At 42.1% G+C, this 23,813-nt stretch overlaps 1 protein-coding gene across 1 annotated transcript in view; it reads left to right on the forward strand.

Annotated features, from left to right (window-relative positions):
* Nucleotides 1-23,813, forward strand: part of DACH2 (dachshund family transcription factor 2) — a 409,931-nt gene that overhangs the window by 25,885 nt on the left and 360,233 nt on the right.

Genomic DNA, 23,813 nt, shown 5'->3' on the forward strand with positions numbered 1-23,813 from the left:
TCTTGAGGAACTAGTATAGATATTATTACTGCTAAAAATCTAAGTCTACTGGAGAAATGGGAGCTGGTCAGATTTCTTTTTCAGTGTAATTCTCCGGCCTGAATGATATCAGTTCCAAAATAGGACTCCCAAGTTGCTCTTCCTTTTGGGTAGCACCTACTTAATCTCTATCATAGTCCACTGGACACAGACATCAGTTAGATTTTTTCTGATGGATAGATAATCCTTTAAAGCATGGTTTGTTTTACCAACAGCTCATTAGGTTTAACCATCTAGATTTGGGAAGAAGTCTGGGTTGGGGGACTTATTTGAGGTTGTTCTAGGATACTTCCAGTACTGACTAGGGCCCTTCCTTCCAGTGGGCCTGAAGAGGTAGATAGAGTAAAATATTCCTTTGGTTTTAAATGGCTTAAAAAAAGAGAATAGTTTGAAATTGGCAAATACTAGATAAATATTTAAAGAGATTATTACATAATTCACCATTTTTAAAGTGGCAGAGAGAAATAAGTACATCTAGGGTATAAGAGGAAGAGTTGGGACTAAAGCATCTCTCTTTGGGGGATCCTTTTTCTAGTGTTTTAGGCAGGAGATAAATTCAAAGAACCTATTGGCCACTCTGCTGCTTCCTCGTCCCCCCAATCTGTAGTCTTTTCTATATTAGACTAATTTTTGATCTTTTTGAAAGTCAGAGTGACTGTGGACAACTTTTGATTTACTCAGCTACTCCTATAATGTGCTCCTGGGAGGATTAAAGCAAAGGCTCCTCACCTGAATGGGAGTGAGGTGAATTAATTGGCTAAAACCTTCATTGGTCCCTTTTCTCATTGCCAAACCTTCCTAGAACTATCTAACAGGCAACAATATTGATGACCCTTAGAAGCTGAGGAGTTTTCAGAGGGGACCAACTTGGGTGCTGAAAGGTCTTGAATCTATGAAGTTCAGCTTGGAGAAGACTGAGGGGAAACAAAGATAACTTTTGAGTAGGAGCATAGATACAGAGCTGAAGGAATCTCAGAGATTACCTTATTTAACAGAGATAGAAACTGAACCCTGCCATGATGAAATGACTTCCCTGAGCTTATACATTATAGTAAAGGGTAGAGATGGGATTTGAACCTTGTCCTGAATTCAGATCCAGTTCTCTCCCCATAGTCGTTATGTGGAAAAGAAGTTAGATTTGTCTTGTTTGGCCTCTGAGGTAGAATCAGACATGACAGGTGAAATTTGTTGAGAGGCCAATTTAATCCTGATGTCAGGGGAAAAAAAGAGACTTCCTAATGATCAGAGATCGGAGTTGTCTCAGAGGGATTGCTACCTGGGGAAGGGTGGCCTCCCCTTCCCTGGAGGGGCTCACGGACTTCCCATCTCTTTCCCTGTGAGACTGTGATTCTGTCTGGGTGCTTCTCTGCTCTCTTGCTTTTTTGCCATTTCTGCTTCCTGCTCTGGCAGCAGAAGAGAATGTTAATGAGATGGGAGATGCTCTAACCCCAGGCTTGAATTTTCAGGTAATTAGTTCAAGAGGATGAGGCCAAGGAGCACATGCTTCTTAGTTTGCTGTGACAGGGATATACTGTACCTGCTGGAGTGTGCACTTCTCGAACACTTTGCCCATCTTGCTGTCCTCAGGGAGGAACTCAGGCAGAAGCGCCACATCTTTCCCCTGTCTCTGTGGAACACCCAAAGAACATTTGTTACCTAGTTTCTCTGACCCAGTACTCTTGTGCTTGGTGGGCACTTGACAAGCAGTGACCAGCTGCTGCCTTGAGGCATTTAAAATTTTAATTTAAAAGATGTATCCATGACTTAGAGGCTTCTAGGTGTTTAGACCGAAGCCTAAATATGGCCATTAAATTAAATCGACAAAATCAAGTGCACATTCTTCTGTTCAAAACAACAACAGAAAGACAAAACCCGAAACAACTACCAAGTCAAAGGACGGCCTGTGGCCTTTGCTGCATTATATAATCTGTGTCCTGGACTCCTGTGGGAAGGTGGTGAAACTGTTTTTAAATGCCTAAAATAAAACATGTAGAACTACAAAGGAAATCACTTATTTTGACATATAGTTATTAGAACAGTTAAAAAAATCCATTTTTGGACCCCTGGTTAAGAACCTCTGCTTTATTAGACTAGCTGTACTCAAAGAAAGCCCAGCGGAGCTTCTCTTCTCATCCTCTAGCTTGCCAGTTTTCCAGAAGGAGATGAGAGAACTTGTGCTGGCACCTCCTAAGGTGACTGCAAGGTAAGCCCTTAGTGACCTGAAAAGGCTACGGCAAGTCTTTTCATCTTCTTTGGGGAGGTGGCTTAGACTTTGACACTGACGGCTTTGGGGAAAAGACTTCTTCCAGAGGGCAGGGGTGGTAGACTGGTGGTCTCATTCTCTTTAAATCTGACAGGCTAGAAGGAGAGAAAAGGCCTGGGTTGAGCTATCGAGAGGGAATTAGAATGTCAAAAGGATTGTGGGACTAGAACAGGAGATGGTCTGAGAAGAAGGGAAGTAGAAATTTCATCATTTGGACCAGCGATTCCCAAAGTGGGCACCACCGCCCCCTGGTGGGTGCTACAGCGATCCAGGAGAGCGGTGATGGCCACAGGTGCATTTGTCTTTCCTATTAATTGGTATTAAAATAAAAAAAATTAATTTCCAGGGGGCTAAGTGATATTTTTTCTGGAAAGGGGGCAGTAGGCCAAAAAAGTTTGGGAACCACTGATTTGGATCATTGATTTTCAAGTGTAAATTATTGCTATATACCTATAACTTGGCTTACAGGTAAGTACTGAGTTGTCATATTCCAAGCTAAGGAGGGTTTTAGTAGTAAAGGCTGGTAGATATTAGGCAGCTTTCTTAGACCTACAGAAAACTGACTTGTCAAACTTGTGGTGGTCACCAAAGGGTCAGCTCCAGCTTGGCCTTTGGCTGCCTGGAGTGGTTCATCTTGGGACTTGCTTCCCTGGCTCCCAAACCTGACAGTCAAGCATTGAGAGGTGTGGGGAGCAGCCAGGGGAGATGGATCAACCATTATCTGCAGTGTGTTTCCTGAGCCCTTCATCACCAGCTGTAGCATTTTCTTTCAGGTAAGGTGCTAGCTGTTGTGCTGCAACAGCCAACATTTTTTAAGTACCTACTATGTGTGAGAGGGGGCTATGCTCCTAAGGCATATCTCCCCAAGAGTCTTATAATCCAGCAAGAAAAGGAAAAGATTATTGGCTTCCTATGATGAGATTCGGCGATAGTCCTGATATGTGATGCTCAGTTATTTATTGCTTCCAAACACCGGTGAACCTCTGACATTTTTTTGTAAAGCTCTTTATGCAGATTGATATCTGTCAACTTTAGTTTTCCTATTATAATTGTAATTTACACAAAACAAATACATTTTTTTGTGTATCAACTCGGAAAAATGTCCTTATTTTCTTTTGGAAATTTAACTGACCTTATTATATCCTTTTTCTCACAACCATGAGAGGTAATAAACAGATAAGGAAATTGATTCTCAGAGAAAGGCGATGTGACTTGACCAGGGTCATAAGCCTTAAGTATTAGAATTGGGATTTGAATCCAGCTCACACCGACACAAGGCAAGATCTATCCTTTTAATGAAAAGCAAAGAGGCTGGTAGCAGGGGAGGTTAGAACATACTATGTCATTTTTAATGGATTAGAACTATGACTGTTTATATGATATCATGAAGCTTTTGAAGAAATGCCTTGAGTGAAGCAGGCCACCTACCTGCTATTTATATCACTGGAAATTAAAATCTAATTATAGTCAGTAGATAGAAAGATAATTTGGGGTGCACTCACCCTCATAAACCGTGTCAGCAATAAGTATCATTTGGGTAATTGCTTGTTCAGCCTCTATCATGTCAAGAGGTCCAAATAATGGAAAAAAGAATATCACGCATAGGCATGTTTAGAATGATGATAATTTGGGTGGGTGCAAATGCAGTTATAGAAGTATCATTTGGTACTTTAGGGACTGAAAAACCATAAAGTGACAAAAGCATGGGCCTTAGACCACCTTTTTTTAGGGTGCCTTTAACCAAATGGGTAGTGAAGAAAAAGTAAGTTACTCAAACACCCTCTGGACTAATACAAAGACTTAAAAGAGGAAGTGTTTGTTTTTGTCTCCATAGATCACTCTTAATTTCGAAGTAACTAACTGTTGGACTTTTCCTATGGGCAGTTAGGTCTTTGGAATCTTTGGCCCCAACATTTCTCCCTATCCTTCAGTTGCCTACAATGAATCTTCTGCCCTAATATCTCACTCTTATCTCCCAGTTGCCTACAAGATTGCTTGAATTTGAGTGTTCAATGAATGACACATTGAAGCACGTCAAAAACAACTCAAATATGCACCTGATACCAAATGGTCACTGATTCTTCTCTCTCTCTATCCCATCGATCCTCAGATGGCCTAGTTGCAAGGCTGTCACTATTTTAGTAGTTGTCACTTCTCTCAACAGTGTTTCCTGCTGGATCTCTGCTTTTATTTCCACAATTGGTATCTGTTCCGTACTCTTACCACCATGGTCTTCCAACTGGCTTCCTTGCTTCTAGTTTCTTTCTTTACAATTTATTTTTTAGTTAGAAAATTCTCTTTAAGCATTTTCATAATGTCATTTCATTTCTGTAGTACTCCTTGGGAGTCCCATTGCTGATTTTATCCTGTCTAACCTGTTGAATATGGTCTATGCTTTCTACCACCTGTTTATTCCTCTGCTCCATCCTTCTTTCCAATCTCCTTTCTGGTCATCCCCTCCCAGGCATGAGTCATAGTCATAATGTAGTAGCAAGAGCTCGAGCTTTAGAATGAGATGGCTTGGGTTGAATTCCTGGCTGTCCTGCTGTCTACCTTTGAGACCCTGGGCACCTTCTCTCATCTGACTCTCCCTTAATTGTTTCCTTTTTATGAGAAATAAGAGATTATCTGTGATGACCTCTATGACTCTTTCCAGCTCTAAATTGTATCAACTCCTGATAATGGATCCTCGGCCAAGAAAAACTCACTTGCTTTGCCCCACCCAAGGGTTGCACTCTCTATGAGTTTGTGTATTCCAGTCCTATCCTTGAACTTTCCCTTCTCCTCACCCCACTTTCACCACCACATGGCCTGGCCCTTACCCTTACCCTTACCCTTACCCTTACCCTTTTCAACATGAAAGATTTTCAAGATGCCTTCCCATAACATGACTTGCTTCTTTATGCCTCCTTTAATTTCCCTGTGATCATTGACATTTTATTCTTTTACTTCCTAAGAGTGTTTGGATTAACACTGTAGGAAGAAGCACATCGAAGGAGAAAAAGCCCTAGTTCTGCAATCAGGGCCTGGATTCCCTCTCAAAGCCTCAGTTTCCTCCTCTGTGAAATCAGGGTGTTGACCCTGATGATCTTTCAGGTCCGGTTCCCCCTAGATCTAGGATCTGGTTCCTAGATTGAAAGTTATTGCCAGTGACCCAGGTAGATGAAGCATAGCCCATATGCTCAGCATTCTGACCTACGTGAGTACAGTCTCTGATTTACACACTGGTGAATTTCACAGCGTGAACTTCAGAGGTAGTATCAGGAGGATCACAATGTCCATCTGACGATGCACATTCTTTTTATGCATTTTTATTAGGTACTTGGGCAACTCTGGGCTTTTTTCCCCCCATTTTTTGTTTTTCAGGCTGCTTGAAAATAGCCTCATCTTACCATTGAGATATGCTATTTGAATGTACTTTTTTTAAAAAGCAGACCTATGGTTTCACTGGTATAGGGAATTTTTAGTGAGTAAATTCCCTCTACTAATGCAGATTGGCTTGCACTTTGCAACTTGGTGCCTAGAGAGTTGCCCGAAGCCCTAAGAGGTTATATAAGTAAGTAACTTTACCCAGGGCCAAACTGCTAGGATGTGGCAGAGACAGTTTGTTTCAGAAGTGGGACTCGAACCCAGGTTTCAAGGCTGACTATCTACTATACCACACTGTCTCTCTTTAACACTATGGGGCAAAACTCAGTGCATCTGTGTATAAGATGTGGTATTCATCGATTTAACACATTTATTATATGCCAAATATGTTGTACACTGTGAGGATACTAGAAGATGAACCAGACTTGGTACGTCTCCCACCTCAAGAAGCTTAGAACTTAGTTATGCAGATTAGAAAGTTCAACAGAGAACCACAATGTGATCAAGGAATCTGAGTTCAAGGGCGTTCAGAAGTCATTTTGTCCAGCTTCATTCCCTAAGCAAGAATCTCCTTTATAAGAGGACAGATGATGAAAGCGAATTAAATAATACAAAGTGCTATGTTTCTTCTTGGTATAATAATAATAATGATAATGATAATAATAACAATAATAATAATAATAATGATAATTTCCTGGAGAGTGGGAAATAGGAGAAGTTTGCCGAAATGTTAGGAATGAAGAAAACAGAGATGAGTTGAGAGAGGTTAAAAGGCAGTGTCAGAGGAATTGAGGTTTCTAGAGGGTCAGAGGTGAAAGTGATTAAGTGATGGGTATTAACTCATATCACCTTCAAATTGGTTGAACTGAATTGAATTTCCTTGGGTAAGGAAATTAAAATACTGTCTTCCTCACTGTCCCCCCCCCCCCCGCCTCCCCTGTCTGCACCGTGTTTAGAGACGAGACTATGCCAAGCTGCTGTTTTCTGCTCATGGCTAGCTCTGAGAGCGTCACCCTCCCAGGCCTGAGCTCTTCTTCCCTTCCGTCTTCCCTGCCACCCAAGACGTCCTTTTAGAGTTGGTCAAATGCACTTTTGCCTTTTTGGGAAGTGCTTAAACCAGAAAGCAGGGACAAGAAGACAAAGAGTTTGGGGGGATTTTTTTTGGAGAGGGGGCGCAGCGGTTAGGTGGAGACATTTTCCAATTCCCTTGTCTTTGTTCCCTTAAATCGCTTTGCTCATCTCTCCTTGTGCATTGTAGTGCCCCCTGGTGAATGTTCATTTGAGAAGAATTCTATTTTGCTCATTATCTCCATAACAGCCTATTATCTTTTTTATGAAATGTTACTGGAAAATATAATAGCTTTTGCCCATTAGTTTCCAGAAAATAACTACATGGTGGATAAGACAAGACAGTATGCTTCTTTTTTCCATCATAATGGTAAAAACCTTGTCATTTCAGCCTGCATTTATTTCTCTTTCATGGTAGAACCCAAATTGCTTGCCTTTTTCCTTCAATTACCCTCCTGTGGGAGAGGTGGATTAAACTTTCGGCCTTTAGAGAGGAATGGGGTTGATGATGTCTACTTTTGCGCTTCTCAAAGATAAAGAGGCTGAGCCAGGGCTGCACTTGAGTGAAACACAACAAAGCTGAGGATAGTTTGATCCTGCTAAGAAAGCATTTGAGCCCTAGTCTCAAATATCAAGGGTCAAAACTGGGTTGCATCAATTTATTTTCCTCATTTAAACTTTTCATTATCTTAACCCTTGCTCTACAAAATGATCCCTAAATGAGAGTGGATTTGGGTTTTTTTTTCCTGGTGTCGATTTTGTTGTTTTTCAATCAAAAACAAATGCTGTCTTGAGGTTTCAGTATTTTTAATACTCTAGAAGAGAATACTTGACCTTTTGTAGACAGTTTTTTTTTCAGATTTAAAATATATCATAAGAATATGAGGCCGGACCTGGATTTTCTTCATTGTGAGTAATTCAGCTCAGCAAACACTTATGAGACCCCTACCATGTGCCAAGCACCAAATATATAAAGTCAGAAAAGAAAAAGAGGGCCCCACCTCTAGGAGCTTATTTTCTCCTGGGTTGGAGGAGAAGAAAACCCTCTCACATAAAGAAATGTAAACCAGATACAAGATAAATATGATATCATTTCAGTGGGAAGCACTAACAATTGGAGGAATCAGGAAGGGCCTCTTAAAGCAAGTGGCATTTGAGCTGAGTTTGGAAGGGTCTCCGGACACTCAGAGGCAGGGGGAGGAAAGCAAACACTTCAGACACTGGGACTAATTCGTGCAAAGGCCCCAAAGGAATCAATCTTTTGAAAGAACAACTGACTCCTACACAAGATTTTCTGAAGGTGGCTTGGTATTCTGGTCTGTGCACTGAGGGCAAGAAAAGAGAGTAGGGTGGTCAGATGGGACTGATATTTTTTAATTCTGAATTTCAACACACACACACACACACACACACACACACACACACACACACACACACACACCTTGTACGTCNCACACACACACACACACACACACACACACACACACACACACACACACCGCTTGTACGTCCACAGCAGAACACAAAAAAGAGGGTTCAGTATAAAATTGTTAACCTCTGTGTCATACTACTTGACTTTAAAAAAGGTATCTTATACATTCGACATGCTACTTTCAAAACTGACCTATTTGTATTTTCTTTTGAACTTTTCTTCTGTATAGTTAAAAAAAAGTCTCAATGGCCCTTTGGGGGCATCCCTATTGCTAGTTCCCTCTCCATCTTCCCATTCCCCTTGGAATGAAAAAGCCTTGTAACAAGCATAGATAAACAAAAAAATCCACTCAATGGCAATGTCCAAGAATGGATGTCTCTTCCTTGCTCCTTGTGTCCATCTTCTTTCTCTGTGCCTGGAAGTAGGTAACATGCTTTATTCCAGGTCCTCTTGAGCCATACGTAGTCATTGCTTTGATTAGGGCTCTTGAGGCTTTCGGAGTTGTTTTTCTTTATGCTTCTGTCCTCATTTAAATTGCTGTCTTGGTTCTCTTGTTTCATTTTCTGTCAGTTCATACTACCTAGGATTATCTTAAAATTTCTCCTTTTTCGATGTCTTATGGCCCAATAATATTTCATTATATTCATATGGATTGATTTGTTCAACCATTCCCCAGTAGTCCAAGAGGCAGCCGAAGGCACCCTTTTCAATTCTCATTCTTTCCCCTTTTTTCTCCACATTTAATCCCCGTTTCAAGATCAGAAAGTTTTTCGTTTGCGATTACTTCTTCTCCGTTTGTTTTCTTTTATCACCTTCCCCTGCCCCATCCCTCCTTTTTACCATGTTGAGTCTGATATATTTTTATACCAAACTGCATTTGTCCGTTTAAGTTAGGAATTTCATCTGATTCTTACTTCCCTTGAGAAATAGCAAAATCTGCTTTCCTCCTTTCTACACTGATGTATATGCCTCCTTTCTCTATTCTTCTCCCCCCTGGTACAAAATCCCTGGTACAAAATGAACCAACCCCCAAACCATATGTTTTGCTTATCTAACATTCTTTGTATTAAGGTTCTGAAGGAATACTTGTTCCTTCTTGTTCCATTAGAATGTTTGTAGCACATCATCGTACAGCTCCTTCTCAACACTCCATTAAGTTTACCTTTCTGGCCTAAATGGGAATGTGAGCCTTCCTCCATCTCAGCACTGGGACTCCTTGAAGGGCTCTTGGTGTAGGAGAGTAACCAGGGAACTCTGCTGATTATTCCCAAGCCAGCGAATCTGTTAGCTTTTTTACTTAACTCTTTGTTCTATTCAGACCTATCTTTCTCTTAACCAGCCTCCTCCCTGCTTGTAGTGGCTGTATTATGCCAGTTCAAGCTTAGAAATGTGGGAAATAAACCGGTCTCACTTTAGACTATCATTAAGTAATGGCAATATGATATAGCAGCTGAAAGCTTTCAGACTTGGAGTCGGGAAGATCTGAGTTTAAACCCTTCTCTCTTAGACACTGGCTTTGTGACATTGGGCAAAATTACTTAACTTTTCAGGGCTCCAAGCAACTCTTACAGTTTGTAAGTTACAGACTAGTTGTCTGTCTGTACCCTTAGAGAGAATTTCCATACCAGGAGTACCCCATACAGTAGGTCCAGTCTCTCCAAGTTTGTTTTCTAAAAATAAGTTTTTATTGATGTCTTAAGTTTACATCATCCGTAGTTTTATCCGCCATCTCTCTTCTTTCCTTTCCTAGAGAGACCTCTCATATAACAAATTGTATTAAGTCTATCCTCCCCCAATGCAACAAAAGGAAAAGAAGAGGAAAAAATTAGCATAAAGAATAAATATATTGAAAAAAATCTCAATATATGTGCACTGTGCAATACCTCTGGACCAACGTGTAAACCCGTAGATTAGGCAAACCTGAATTGTAATGGTTTAGAGGTGAAGCTTAACCACCCAGCCGGTAGTACAGGTATAAAGGCCCCTTCTTCCTGACAACTCTTTTGAGGTTACATAGTAGGGGTATTATCATTCCCATTTTACAGAGGTGGAAACTGAGACCCCAAGAAGTGAAGGAACTTGACCAGAATCACATAGCTACTGTAGGAGCCTGATCTAAAGCTCATCTCTTTCAGACTCTGTAACCATTTCATCAAACTAATATGCAAATTAAAATAGCAATACTTTGTAATAGCAACCAACAAATATTTTTTAAAATACCTGCTGTGTGCCAAGCATGGTGCCAGGTAGTAAATGTTTGTTTAGATTGGCTCATAATCGCATCGTAGGCTCTTTGATTTAGAAGGAACCTTTGAGGTTATACAGTTCGTTCAACCCTTTCATTTTATAGATGTAGTGACTTGTCTGAGATCATAGAGATATTAAATGGCAGAACTCGTATTGAAACCCTGATCCTCTGCCTCCAGATTTTGCCTGTTTTTCCCCCAACTTCGAATTTGTAGAGCACACTTCAGTTTTCAAAGAGCTTCCACCATTTCTGACCATTGCGAGGGTGGGGAGGGGGAAAGGGAGCCTAAGTTGCAAAAAAGCCCCCCCCAACTCCCCCAAAAGAAACTTTGGGAACATAAGCCTATTTGCATGTGACGGCTCATGTGTGAACTAGACTCAGCAGTATCTTAGCTTGACACCACTGAGCGGTACCATAGTAGGTACTTTAAAGTAACAAAGTGCATATTACAAATGGCCTTTCCTGAACTTAGTCTGTTTTTTAAAAGAGGTTGGCCTGTTATCATCAGATTAATGGAGATTTTGCCTCCTCATTCTGTATGTTATGATTGTATTAACATCTTTGTCCAGTATGATTAAACAGTGTCGATTATGCTCGAAAACATCCCAGGTCCTCTCTTCCCTTGGCTATTTTATACCATGAGCACACTCAGTGCACTTAATGTAGTTTCCTCTCCAGGCTTAGGTATATGGGAAAAAGGAGCCTGTTCGGCCACTCCAGGTATTGTGCAAGTGATGAATTAAGAGGGATGCTGGAGACTGTGTCTCGTAATCTAGGCAAGGGGAGGGGAGTGCCATGGCATTACCTACGTATTACCCTCGTGTTTGCTTTATACAGAATTTACAGGTGGCCAAAGTGAATTCAGATGCACGCTGCACATTAGTGCCTGAAAAAGAATGCACTTAGACTCATTTGTTAGTGGTTGATGTTGGCATAGTGCTTTGAAGATTTGCAAAGCACTTTATGCCCATTTTTTTTTCACTTGGGTCGAACAACACTGGTGCTAGAAATAATTTTGTCTGTTTTCCTTGTGAGGAAACTGAGGCTGTGGAACTTCACCATTGTCATAGTTAGTAGGTGTTAGAAGCAGGCCTTGAACCTAGGACTCTCGTGATTCTGAGTCCACTGTGCTTGCCATTATGCCAACTTTGCCTCTCCTAGGACAAGTCCTATAGAACCACAGGGCCATAGATTCAGAATTGGAAGGCATCTCAGAATCTGCCTAGTCCCAACTTCCTCATTTTATAGATGAGGAAACTGAGGTTCAGGGAGGAGAAGTGACTTCCTGGAAGTCTCACAGGTAGTAAGAGATAAGCAGGGTTTGAACCCAGGTCCTCTTGAGTTGACCTTATATAAGTCACTGAAACCTTATGGAGCATTGGTTTTCCCATCTGTAAAGTGAGGCTGTTTTGAATCCTTTGAGCACTGGTTTGAATATAAGTTGTATTAGAAACCCCAGAGCATGGCCTCAGACACTTCTCAGCTGTGTGACCCTGGGCAAGTCACTTGACCCCCATTGCCCACCCTTACCACTCTTCCACCTAGGAGCCAATACACAATATTGACTTCAAGACCTAAGGTGAAGGTTTAAAAAAAAAAAAAGAAACCTCAGAGCTGTTTGAAAAGGAAAGCATGGCTTCTATTCTGAAAAAGAATTATTTATTTAATTCATTTAGACTATTTTTCCATGGTTACATGATTCATGTTCATTCCCTCTATTGTTTCTCTTTGAACCAGTGTGGTGATGGTGAGAAACATAATAAAAATAACAGTGACAACAAGTAACATTTATGTAGTCCTTTAAGGTTGGCCAAGCGCCTCATATCTATTATCTAATTTGATCTTCCCAATATCCCTATGATGACAACAATGATGAGATTTCCAAAGGAAAACGTGAGACACTTCAATGGTGTAGGGAAAGGGTTGTAGAGCTACTGGCCACGCCTGTGCTCCAGGGACACAGCATCTTCTGGATAGCCACTGATTCCCCAAAGCCTGTTGTCTGGGGTGAGGTGAGAGAACTGCCCTGAGGCCTTTGGGATCTGGTCACCAGCTCCTTACCAACCCCAGGGTCCTGGACAAGACAATCCCTTCTTCCCTGGTGTTGGAGAGAATCTTGTTTGATGCCATCATCAGCCTGACTTCTATAGCGTATCTCACATTCAGAACTTTCTCTTCACTGATCCCGCCATTATCTTAGTTCACGCCCTCATCGTCTTTCGTGTAGACCATTGCACTAACCTTCTCACTTGTCTCCCTGCTCCTAGACTTTCCCTTCTCTAATTTAATTCCCTTCTCTATATGACTCCAATGGAACATTCCTCATATATAGATCTGTGCTACTACTCTGCTCAAAAATCTTCACTGGTTTCCTGCTGCCTTGACGATGAAGTCTAACTCCTTCAGGCTGGTATTTAAGGGCTCCACAGTCATTCCCCATCCTGCTTGTCATCATCCCCCTTCACGGATTCATAAATTCTATCCAAAAAGAGAATTGTACCACGAGAAAAAGGAGCCAGTAATCTTAGCTATGGGAACATCTGACCCTAAAGAAGCTGGGCAAGTTAGCTTTGGCCCTTTCCATTGATCCCTTTCTCTGGCTTACCTGTCAGAGAGCTGAAGATTCGATGTAGTGACCCTAGATAAATGCTGGCAGGGAATCAAATTCCAAGAGGTGACTTGCCGGCAGGCAGTGCCTTCCAGGATTCATTCTGTTTGGGTATTATAGCTGAGGGGCTTTAAGCATCCGCAAAGCAGTATACATATGCCATCTCGTTTTCATGTGGGAAGAATGCTTTATTGCACTAAACAAATTCAAATTTCTTGGAAATAAGGTCAATTTCTACTCTAAGGAGCATGTCCCCAAAGCCTTGCCATGTGCCGTGCACTGTGCGGGGAGGCCTGGCAAAGATTTAATGGGCAGTATTTGCAAAGACATTTGGACTCCCAGGAGGAAGAATCAGAGCCAGCCACCGTAATTGGCTCCAGTGATCATGGATAGACTTGAAGATGATCATGGCTAAAGGATTGTGTTATAATGTCTGCTGGGGCCTGCCTCATCTAACTGCAAGCAGCCAACTTGCATCCCCTGTCCCTGAATTTACCTTCTGTAAAATGTGGTTAATAATATTTAACTACATCATAGAGGGAGTTATGAAGCTTTGCTTTCCCGTTTAGAGATTTTTCAAATGTGAAGGAGCAGAACAACCGCTAGTATCGTATTTTGATTGGCATCTTGGTTGCTAGTTCTAGCATCACATGAATAACATTAGCCATGTGGCCTAGGTTCCTGTACAGGTCTCAGTATATGGTTACCGAACACTCGCCTTCCTCTCCTCCTTCTCCCAGACCCCTTTTGTAAGCCGTCAACCCAAACTAGGGATCTGATATGCCCTGAACTCCAGCCCAGTGACGGCCGGCCCCTTGGGATTTTGCACCCCAGAGTTGATCCCAGAGTCACTAACCGGGGCTTCTAGTCTCTGCTGAGTGAGACTGTCCTTACTTGAGCCTACAGCGAGAAGCCCCTTTGGTTTGCTAAGCACAACTAACCAAAATGAGTACCGGAGGGGTAAGAATGGAAAAAGGCCGTGTTTTGTATTTGACCAGAGTGAAGCAGGAGGCTCTGCCCCAAACCTTCCCCCCCCCCCCAACCCCCTCCTTGTTTGCCTACCCAGAGGCTTGCCTTTGAGACTGTCTGCAAGGTGGGCTGGGGGGATTGGTTTCTCTTGATTTGCACTTAGCCAGTCAATGGAAAGGACTGAGAAAGAATGTCAGGGCAAAGGGCCCCCATCAGCCCTTGCATAAATAATGCCTTTCATGGTATATAAAGAGAAATCAGCACCCATGTGAACTGATTGAGAGCCTATGAGAATAAGCAAAAGAAAACTCTTGCTTGTTGATTTTGTTTTGGGGGTTTATTTCCCTTCCTTAGAAAGCTGGACCAAATCGGGGTTATATGTTGGAGAAAATCCAACACGCAGAGTCAAAATGAGGGCCAAAGTGAGCCAGGATTTGTGTGTCTTCCATTGACAAAGACGGTTATGGGATTCACTCTTTATTCAGGGGCAGAATATCTTTAGTGTCTGTGTTCTCTGGAGTTCTCAGAAGACTCATACATAATTTCCATTCCAGTGCAGATAACACTGGCGTCCTCAGAGTTGAAGACTTGGATCTGTGGGTTTCTTTCCTGGGAATGGGGAGGTGGGGTAGGGGGAGGCCAGCCCTCCCACCACTTGTGTCTCATGGCTCAGCAACCCCAGTGCTTCAGGCTATTATTTCAAAATCCAATATATTCAAACTTTGGCCTCTGAGAGCAGTAGGATCAGTACCCGAGAACAATGGGGGGGATAAATATAGAATTTTCATTAAGGAAAAGACTATATCCTGTCAATTTTGAATCCGTGTTCAAAAGATGATCTCAGCACTCACAATCTGTACCTCTTGTGTTTCAACTCTGTTCTTACGGAGGGGAGGGGAAAGAAAAGAAGTTGGCGTTGTGTCTCCTGGGGTTATTGTGGTGGTAGCTTCATGAGCATGAAGAAATAAGTTGAGGAGCAGGTAGGTGGCTCAGTGGATTGAGAGCCAGGCCTGAAGATGGGAGGTCCTAGGTTCAAATCCGGCCTCAGACACTTCCCAGCTGTGTGACCCTGGGCAAGTCACTTAACCCCCATTGCCTACCCATACCACTCTTCCGCCTTGGAAACAATACTTAGTATTGATTCTAAGACAGAAGTTAAGGATTTAAAAAAAGTAGCACTACGGCATTTATTGAAGGCATGTCACTTTTGAGCTCTGCCCAATGGCTGTGTTCATAGTTTTGTCAAGAATGGTTGATGCAGTCAGCTTTCTGGGCCTGAAGCAACTCACTTGAGATTGGTGTTATGTGTTCTGGCTCGATGTTATTGGTTACTGGGACCAAGTAAGAAGCAGTATGGAGCCAGTAGGTAGGGGACCCTGGCCCAAGCGCATCACCTTTGTGAGTTTTCTCTAAGTCATAGATGGGGCAGATGGAGGGAACGGCCCATGCACAGAACTTTGACATCCTTTCTGTAATCCTTCATTTGCAGTGAATGGGCTTTTCCTTTGTCTCAGAATTTGCTTATGTCTGTTCATTGCTTTTATCCCATTTCTTTTCTGTTACTCTGCTATCCCACTCAAAGCAAAATGAACATAGCGATGCTTGGTCTAAGGACTTGTAAAAAATGGATCTCCAATTGGAATACAGTGCTGGACTTGGACTTGGGAAGAGCTCGGTCCAAAATCCACCTCCTGTACTATCCACTTGACTTGTGGCAAGTCATAACATCGACTTCCCTGTTGCTCGGGCAACTCCCTAAGACTTGTGAATAGAGTGAGTTTCCTCATAAAACAAATCCTTCCGTGTTATTGCATGTTTGTGTGTCTCTTTTAAAATGCTACATTCGGGGTCTGTTTTCATTTCTTCGGAGACAGACTTGTACTCTTTTAAGAACACTTGGAAACCATTCCTGGGGAGAAACCGGTAACTGTTTTGATATATCAATCAATCGAAGCCCCAAACCAAACCAATGAACCAGGTGCTCTCTTGTTGCTACACTACGTGCTCTCACAGCTTGAAAAGTTCTCTCTGAGATCACTTGATATTGGCTTAAATGAAAACCAAATAAAGGGCCAGAACCACTGACCTCAGCTCAAAAGTTGAGTGTGTATGTGTTTCGTTGTTTGTTTTTTTTTGCTGACTTTTAGTTAGCGAGATTTTAAATGGCTACTAGTCTTCCACCTGCAATCAAATGTAATAAACCTTCACTGCAGAAGTCAAATTCTCAGGAAAAAAAGTTGGAAGCTCACACTTACCCCATAAAACCTTGTTTATTGCAACCATCAGTCTTCTAAGATATGCCCCACAATGGGATTTGGTAAAGCCATTACAAGGGGCCGTATGAGTTCCATTTGCCTACAGTAAATAGAATGTCAGAAGTGTCAGGGGGAAATAAATATCGGGCTGGTTAAAAGGGAGCAGAGATGGCTCAAAGCATCATTGAGAGGATTGATTTATCTGGCGGCCTGTAATGACTGCAGATGTGGATCTGTTATTCTAGATGAGCAATGAATTTGATGAGCTGATAACACAGGGCCAGAGAGGCCTGGTTTTAATTACTGATGAGGAATTTATTTGTGAAGCACTCTGATTTACTGAGGGTTTGTTCTGTTATTGACAGGTGACCTTGGGGCTTTACTCTTTTGATGAATCCCTGCCCCCCCCCAAAAAAAAAGGGAAGCTTTGGCAGAAATAATCAAACAAATAGAAAAAGCATTTTCCCTGTACTGACTACAAAACTAAGGTCATTTGAGATGCCATCTCAGCCTTGAAACTATGTTCTTATTTCCTTGAGAAAGTTGGCACGTATAACTCTTGACAGTTTTTTATGGTGCCACTTATAGTCACTTCCAGGTGCATTCCCCTCCCCTCGCATCCCCCCCATTCCCACGAGAAAGGTCCAATCCTCCTGATTCAATATGGACATATTACTATATGCTTTTGTGGTTGAAATAAGCTATTTATTCAAAGTAGGTTAGACTCTTGCCTGTTGTAAGTTGGTGAATTAAATAATTCACCTAATTGGTACCATCTGAATGGAGGGCGGGTGGAGGTGGGATGGTTTCATGGTGCACAGAGTATTGGATGGATGGATGGATGGATGGTTTAGGGCTGATGCTAATTAGTCCTTCTTGATCTTCTGAATGAAATAAGAAATTTGGACATGAGAAAGAGGTCAAAAGAACATGGAGGATTAAGATGAACTGTATTAAACTGCAATTTACTGACAGAATTAGATGTGCTTGGGATATTTGTGGCATAGTTTGTTTTTGTTTTGTTTTCTCTTTAGGAAAAATGCACTGTATTCAGATGTGATAAATGCAAACACCTTCCCCTCAGAAGGTGGAAATTATTTTGTATTAGAAATGGATCTTTAGTCTCTCCTCTTTGGCCTTTTAAAGGCCTGCTGCCAGTCTAGTGGTTGAGGAGCTCCAGCCAGATTCTGAGAGGGAGTTGTTTGGGGTAAGGGGATATTTCCTCTCTTTCTTCTTCCCCTACAAAAGTAAGTTCAGGAGATATTTTTCTTGATAGATTATTTAGTAAGTTTATTCTTGAAGAAGTCTCCACTTAACCCCACAGTTTGGCTGTGGAGCACATCAGCTCTGTGAGGGCAGAGGATGTTTGGCTTTTGTCCTCGTGTCCTCCAGCCATCCACCAGAGCCTGCTACCAAGGAGATGCCCACTTACATGCTTGTTGAACAAATGAATGTCTTCACTGGGGCGAAAACCTTCCTCCTCTTGAAATGAATTTCCATTTGTAAAGAGGTAAAAGTTATTCCAGAGCTAATACCAGTGAATAATGTGCTGGGGATACTGTTTGGGGTCAAAAACAGGGTGCGAATATGAATCCCAACTGGAGTGCATTGCTCCTGAAACAGCTCCAGTGGCAGAGCCTATAGGCACATTGTGGGAATATAAGTAAAGGGCTTCTTCAGTCACCCGCTCGAAATGACAGCACTTCTTTGGGTGTCTGTAAGTTTGCCTAAAAAAATAAAGTTTTGTTATTTTATAGAAATAACTATATCAAACATTTAACAAATAAAGGAAAAAAAACCCACTGTATATATTTTAATAAATATATTTTTTGCTGCCTTTTGTTTTTGTATCAGAGTCATTTCTGGAAAATGAGTCCACTCCCTCAATTGAACCTTGCCTTGTAACCAAGAAAAATAGTTGAGTAAAAACTGAAATGCTTATCATTTTAAAAATGAAAATAAGTCTTAAAGACTATTTTATAGGCCTTACACTGAAGGTCTGTTGCAATGCCTCATGGTGGTATGGCAGGCGACTTGAGTTTGGGGGATAGTATGTATATAGAGGGCACTTGATTCAGGAGTCCCCGGTTGCCACAGGTCAGGAGAAGGGCGCTAGGCACGTTCAGCACAGCTAAAGGAAATAGGGGCAGTTTTTCAAAGCAGGGGTGAGGAGGACAGTGAAGAGAAACTTCACCTCCTAGACAGTTTTGCCTTGGGCCGGAATCTTTGATTTGATTTGGTTTGGTTTATCTGCAACTTATGACTTTGACATCATAGAATTGCTGTTTCCTTCATCAGTATCATTCAACATTTATTAACCACCTCCAGCGTCCCTTTTACTCTCCACATAATAGAGTTTACATAGTTGAGTTTTATGTTCTTAAGGAGTTTAAGTCTAGTGAAGAAACAAGATTATAAGACATTGCTGAAAAAGATACAGATTCCCTAGAGCGCCTAAATGACAAAGGTGGCTGCAGGATGCCTAGAGCAGGGTGGTACATAGTAGGCACTTAGTAAATGCTTGCTAAATTGAATGAATGAAGGGATGGATGAATGGATAGATGAAGATGGCTTTTAAATTTTCCTTTCTCTGTGTTCCCACATCTACTGAATGGGAATAATTTTCATGCCTTCTTGATAGAATCCCACTGTCTCGTACCCTTCTTCACGGACAAGGTGGAGCATATCGGGTTCATGACTTGGCAGTAATGCCGGTGTGCTAGGTACAGGATCTCCAAGTTGGAAGGGCATTGCTGGTCTAACTCACACATGAATGGAAATTCTCTCTACACCATACCCAAGGAATGACTATCCAGCTTTTGCTTGAAGATGTCTAGGGGGAAAGGGCCACCGATCATGTGAAGACGCCTGGTGAATAGAAATCTACTACCTCCCAAGGCAGCGTATTCTGCTCTTGTATAGCTTTACTCATGGCAGATAAATCACTATTTGTCAGGTTGCTTGAGTGACTGCAAAGTCAATATGAGTCAACATTGTGATATCACAGCCAAGAAAGCTAATGCAATACTAGGCTTCATTGGGAGAGTGCCCAACACTAGGGAGGCGATGGTTGAGTTGTACTCGGCCACAGTCTGAGCCCATTTGGAGTATTGTGTTCATTAAGGACATTGATACAGCAGCAAGTGTCCAGAGGAAGACAACCAGGAAGGCAAAAGGGCCTCCGTTCTAGCTCTGTGAGGCTATATTGAAAGAACTGGGTTTATTGGGCCTCAAGGGGAGAAGAAAGCTCATGGCTGGCCATGACAGCGACCTGTAAGGGCTGATATGCAGAAATGGAATTCAACTTAACCTATTTTGACCCTGAGAACAGAACTCTGGGCCAGTGGATAAGAGGTACAAAGCAGCAAATTTGTGCTTGATAGATATTAAGAATTTGAGCTTTTAAAAAGTGGACTGATCTGTGAGATGTAGAGACTTTTGATTCACGTAGGGGTCTTCAAGAAAAGGCTGGATGGTTATGTATTGACTATGTTACGTAGTAAGGATTATTGTATAGATATGGGCTCTGAGAAAAGCGCCCTTCTATTTGGGGCATTCTGATCTCTTCACATTGCAGGATCTGTGTACCCATTCTCTTCTCTCTCAGTCTTTTGGTTTGGAACATCCTCTTGTGGACTTTCTACCAAACCAAGTTCAAAATTTCTTTTAGGACCTGACACTGAATTCACCCCCCCCTCTAGTCCTCTGTCTTTACACTTTCCCCTCCTCTTGTTTACCTTACATTTAGCCAAGTACTCTGCCTATTTATTGGAGTTCACTTACCGGTTCTGAACTTGGTCCTACAAGTTCAGGATTAGGCATGTAATTTTGTTTCTTATTCCTGAAAATTCAAAATACGGAAGAAAGATCAGCTTTTATGTCCACAACTGGGAAAGTTAGGACCAGAAGGCTACTGTTGTTGAGTTGATGGTTTACTGCTAGGTGACCCATAGGCCCGTACTGGCTTTGTACTTGAATAGCATGCCTGTGAATTCCAGCAAAGACCTTGGATCTCCAGGTGTTGAGCATTAACTATCTTGATAGTATACTTATCAACATTTGGAAGATTCAAGATTGTAATTAAATTCAGAATCAAAACCAAGTTAGGCATAGGGGAGAGTGAGGTAAGCAGCTCACAGGAAATGGGAGCACTTGGATGATGCCGTGATATTGGAGTGGTTTTCTTATTCTCCACCTCACACATCTGTCCAGTCTTAATCATGCCCTCCCTATTGACTGTCTTTCCCACCTCTGCCCACAAATCCTGAGAGAGAAAGCACAAAGGGCAGAAATCCCTGAAAAGTCTGAGTCAAGAAAACCTGAGTTCAAATCCTTCTACTGCTAGGGTCTCAGTGACCCTGAGCAAGTCATTTCCCCTGCTTCTATGTACATGTATATCTGTAGCTCCTGATACAAGAAATCACTCTTGGAAAAATTATTGGAGTGGTAGAATGGAATAGAGGCAATTGCTCAGACTTGGAATCAGATTCAGAAAATCCTAGATGTAAGAAACCCCATTAATTCCTCTAATTTAATAATTGGAATCATTTGATCAATTATTTTTGTCTTGATGTGTGTGTATGTTTTATGGGGGGAGGAAGGCAAGCAAAACGCACTATCATATATTATAGCGTGTAAGCCAGCCTTTTAGGTTTCAATGAAATCTTTCCTCAAATTGGGAATTACTTCTAAAACAGGTATGTTAGCCAGCGAGTGAGTAAGCTACAATGGACTGGAAGCTAAGCTTCCCCCACCCTCCTGCTTATTATTATTAGCAGCTGCTAATGGTCTATTGAGCAGCATGGGAGAGGAGGGCAAGGGAGTAGGCCAGAAAAGGGCTGGGGAGGGGGATGTAGCTCTACCTGCCCGTTAGCAGCTGCTTAAGCAGCAATTCTGCTGCCTGTAAGGTGCAGTTGCTTAAAGTAGGAGGCAGCAGGACTAGGGCAATCAGAGATCACAACCTCTATTTTTATAGCAGACAAAGCCAGGCTGACCTATACACGTCTTGTGATAAGGGGCTGGAAGGATCAGAGTTGTAAATGCATTTCAGGTACCAACACTGGACTATTGGAAATTCCACTTGATCATACTTTGGGGATCCCTTGTTTATTTCATTGGTATTCACACAGTGATAGCAATGTGAAAAGAATACACCTGCATTTCTTGGAAAAATCATTCTGTTCCTTCATCCTAACCTGTCCTCTTCTCTTAGTCAAAAGTTTGACTCTAAGTATCCAACTCTAAGTTACGCTCGAACGACATGACAGTAGCCTGCCTTGTTTCGTTTTGTGGGCATCATTGCCTCAGCGTGCCTCCGGTATTTGATCTGAGTGGCAATGGCGTGTGATGAAGAGAGGGTCAGCTTCGAAGGCAGCAGGATGAGGATTCAAGACATCTTACATTTACCGTATCAGTGTGGCGACTCTGGAAACTGTCTCCCATACCTCTCTAAGACCAGCCAAGTCTTTTGGCTCTCCTCTATGTGTTGTCTTCTTCCATTGGAATATAAGCTCTTTGAAGAAAGGGATTCTAACTTTCTTATATTTCTATCCCCAGTTTAAGTGCTTAATAAATATCATCTCCTTCTTCCCTACTACGAGTTCCGGTTGCCCATCTGCATAGGTTGAGGAAGTTTCCGTGCCCAAGCCCCCTATGCTGATGAAATCACAGGCATAGACTCCATAATTTTTTGTATTTATTTATATGCATACATGTGCACATATATGCGTGTGTATATATAGATAGATAGTCGCCTCTCTTTCATGAGGTCTCCATAGGACCTCATGCCTCTCATATGGCTTCTGACCATATCTAGCTTTTTACCTCAGTTTCTGTGTACACATTTTAGTTCCTCTAATGACTTAGAAGTTCTTGGAGAATTGACACAAGTCTCTGATCTGTCTCTGTGGCTTCCCCTGAGTACCCGGTACGGTGCCCTGCACATAGTAGGCAGTTAAATACTGATGAAATCGAATAGCTGGCATTGCTTCTGAAGTGGCACTGCTTTTGGAAAGGATGACTTAAGCAGGGAGACTGAGTCTTGGAGGGATTTGCTAGACGGATGCCTTTGTGGAAGATGGAACGAATGCTGAATTCTCAAAGCACAGGCCAGGGGAGGGTAAGGTGAGATGTGGAGAATGAAAGATGAGTTTGAAAAGAAAGGCGAGAAGTCCAAGGAAAGCTACCAGCAATAATCATTGTTGACAATAACACAACTGTAATAATTACAGAGGGATTTCTCTGTTCAGTGGCACATCTATGAATGAAAATCTATCCAATGATCTTAAACCCCAATGCCACTTCCAGCTGAAGCATTAGTGGGAGAAAAGCAGCTGAACTTGTATAAAGGAAAGGGGTCCTCTGACCCCTTATCTACAGTAAGGCTTCCACAGGAGCAGGGTTTAACCTGCCCTGGATGTACGCAATGCTGTCTTGCAAACTGCCCAAACCGGTGGGAGCGAACAGCTTCAGAAAAATACTGGACCTACACAAGGAGGGGGCACCCCTAAAGCTGTGTATCAGGGAAAGCGAGGAAGGTTTCCCTAAGAGGAGGCTTGATGCAAGGAAGAGGATTATCTCCAATTGTTTTTTAGTGAATACATGGTGAGAATGAGAGGAGATGGGAAGAAAAGGACCCAGGCCAACATGTAGGCTTTATGTAGATTATGGGATCCTATTGGGAGCAAACTCTGAGTTGGTTTACAAGTGAATCTCTGCCCCTCCCCCTTGAACCCAAGAAGACAACCTTTGCTCTCAGGGGTTTTGGCCTTTAAAGGATGGGAATGAGTAAGATGGAAACTCACTTGAGACAAACCTCTGTACAGGAGGTATCCCAATTGGTAGATCTAGATGGGGGCTAGCTCTTTAAAAAAACAAAACAAAACAAAACAAAACCAATCACTCAACACCAGCAGCCTAGAAGAGTGGAAGCGTTTTTGAGGACTTAAGGGCCTCTATAGCTTGTGACATGCAAAAATGACACAGAATATTAGTTAAGCTAACAATTAAATCTGTCATGCAATCTGAACTTGGCCAAGAGGAAGGACGACACTGGGGGATTGGAGCCACAGAAATGGGCACAGGTTCCCTATTGGGGCGTACGGTGATTAAAAAGAGATTCAGATAGAAAGGAAGAAACGAGAAATTCCAAATATCTGAGAAGAAATATTAGGTAAAAGCTGGAAAGATTGTAGAGAAGAGAGTAAGGGGCAGCAGAGATTGTGTCTGGCCTGAGATAAAGGGAAAGATGGAAGGAAATCTGGAGGACAGAACACACAGAATTATGCAGACTCTAGAGAAACAGGAACATTGGTACTCACTGTACCTCAAGAATCACTGAGATCTTACCAATTATTTGGTTTTAGTTTTTTATTAACTTCTAAGACCAAATAGAAGTCAGGCTCAACATGTTTTTCTTTCTTGCTATATCATTCAATGGTACCTTAGGTAGGGGGCGGCTAGGTGGCTCAGTGGATAAAGAGCGGAGCCTAGAGATGGAAGATCCTGGGTTCAAATCAGACCTGGGCTTCCTAGCTATGTGTGCCCTTCGGCAATAATCCTCA

Source organism: Gracilinanus agilis, chromosome X (genome assembly GCF_016433145.1).
Source record: "Gracilinanus agilis isolate LMUSP501 chromosome X, AgileGrace, whole genome shotgun sequence".
NCBI lineage: Eukaryota > Metazoa > Chordata > Mammalia > Didelphimorphia > Didelphidae > Gracilinanus > Gracilinanus agilis.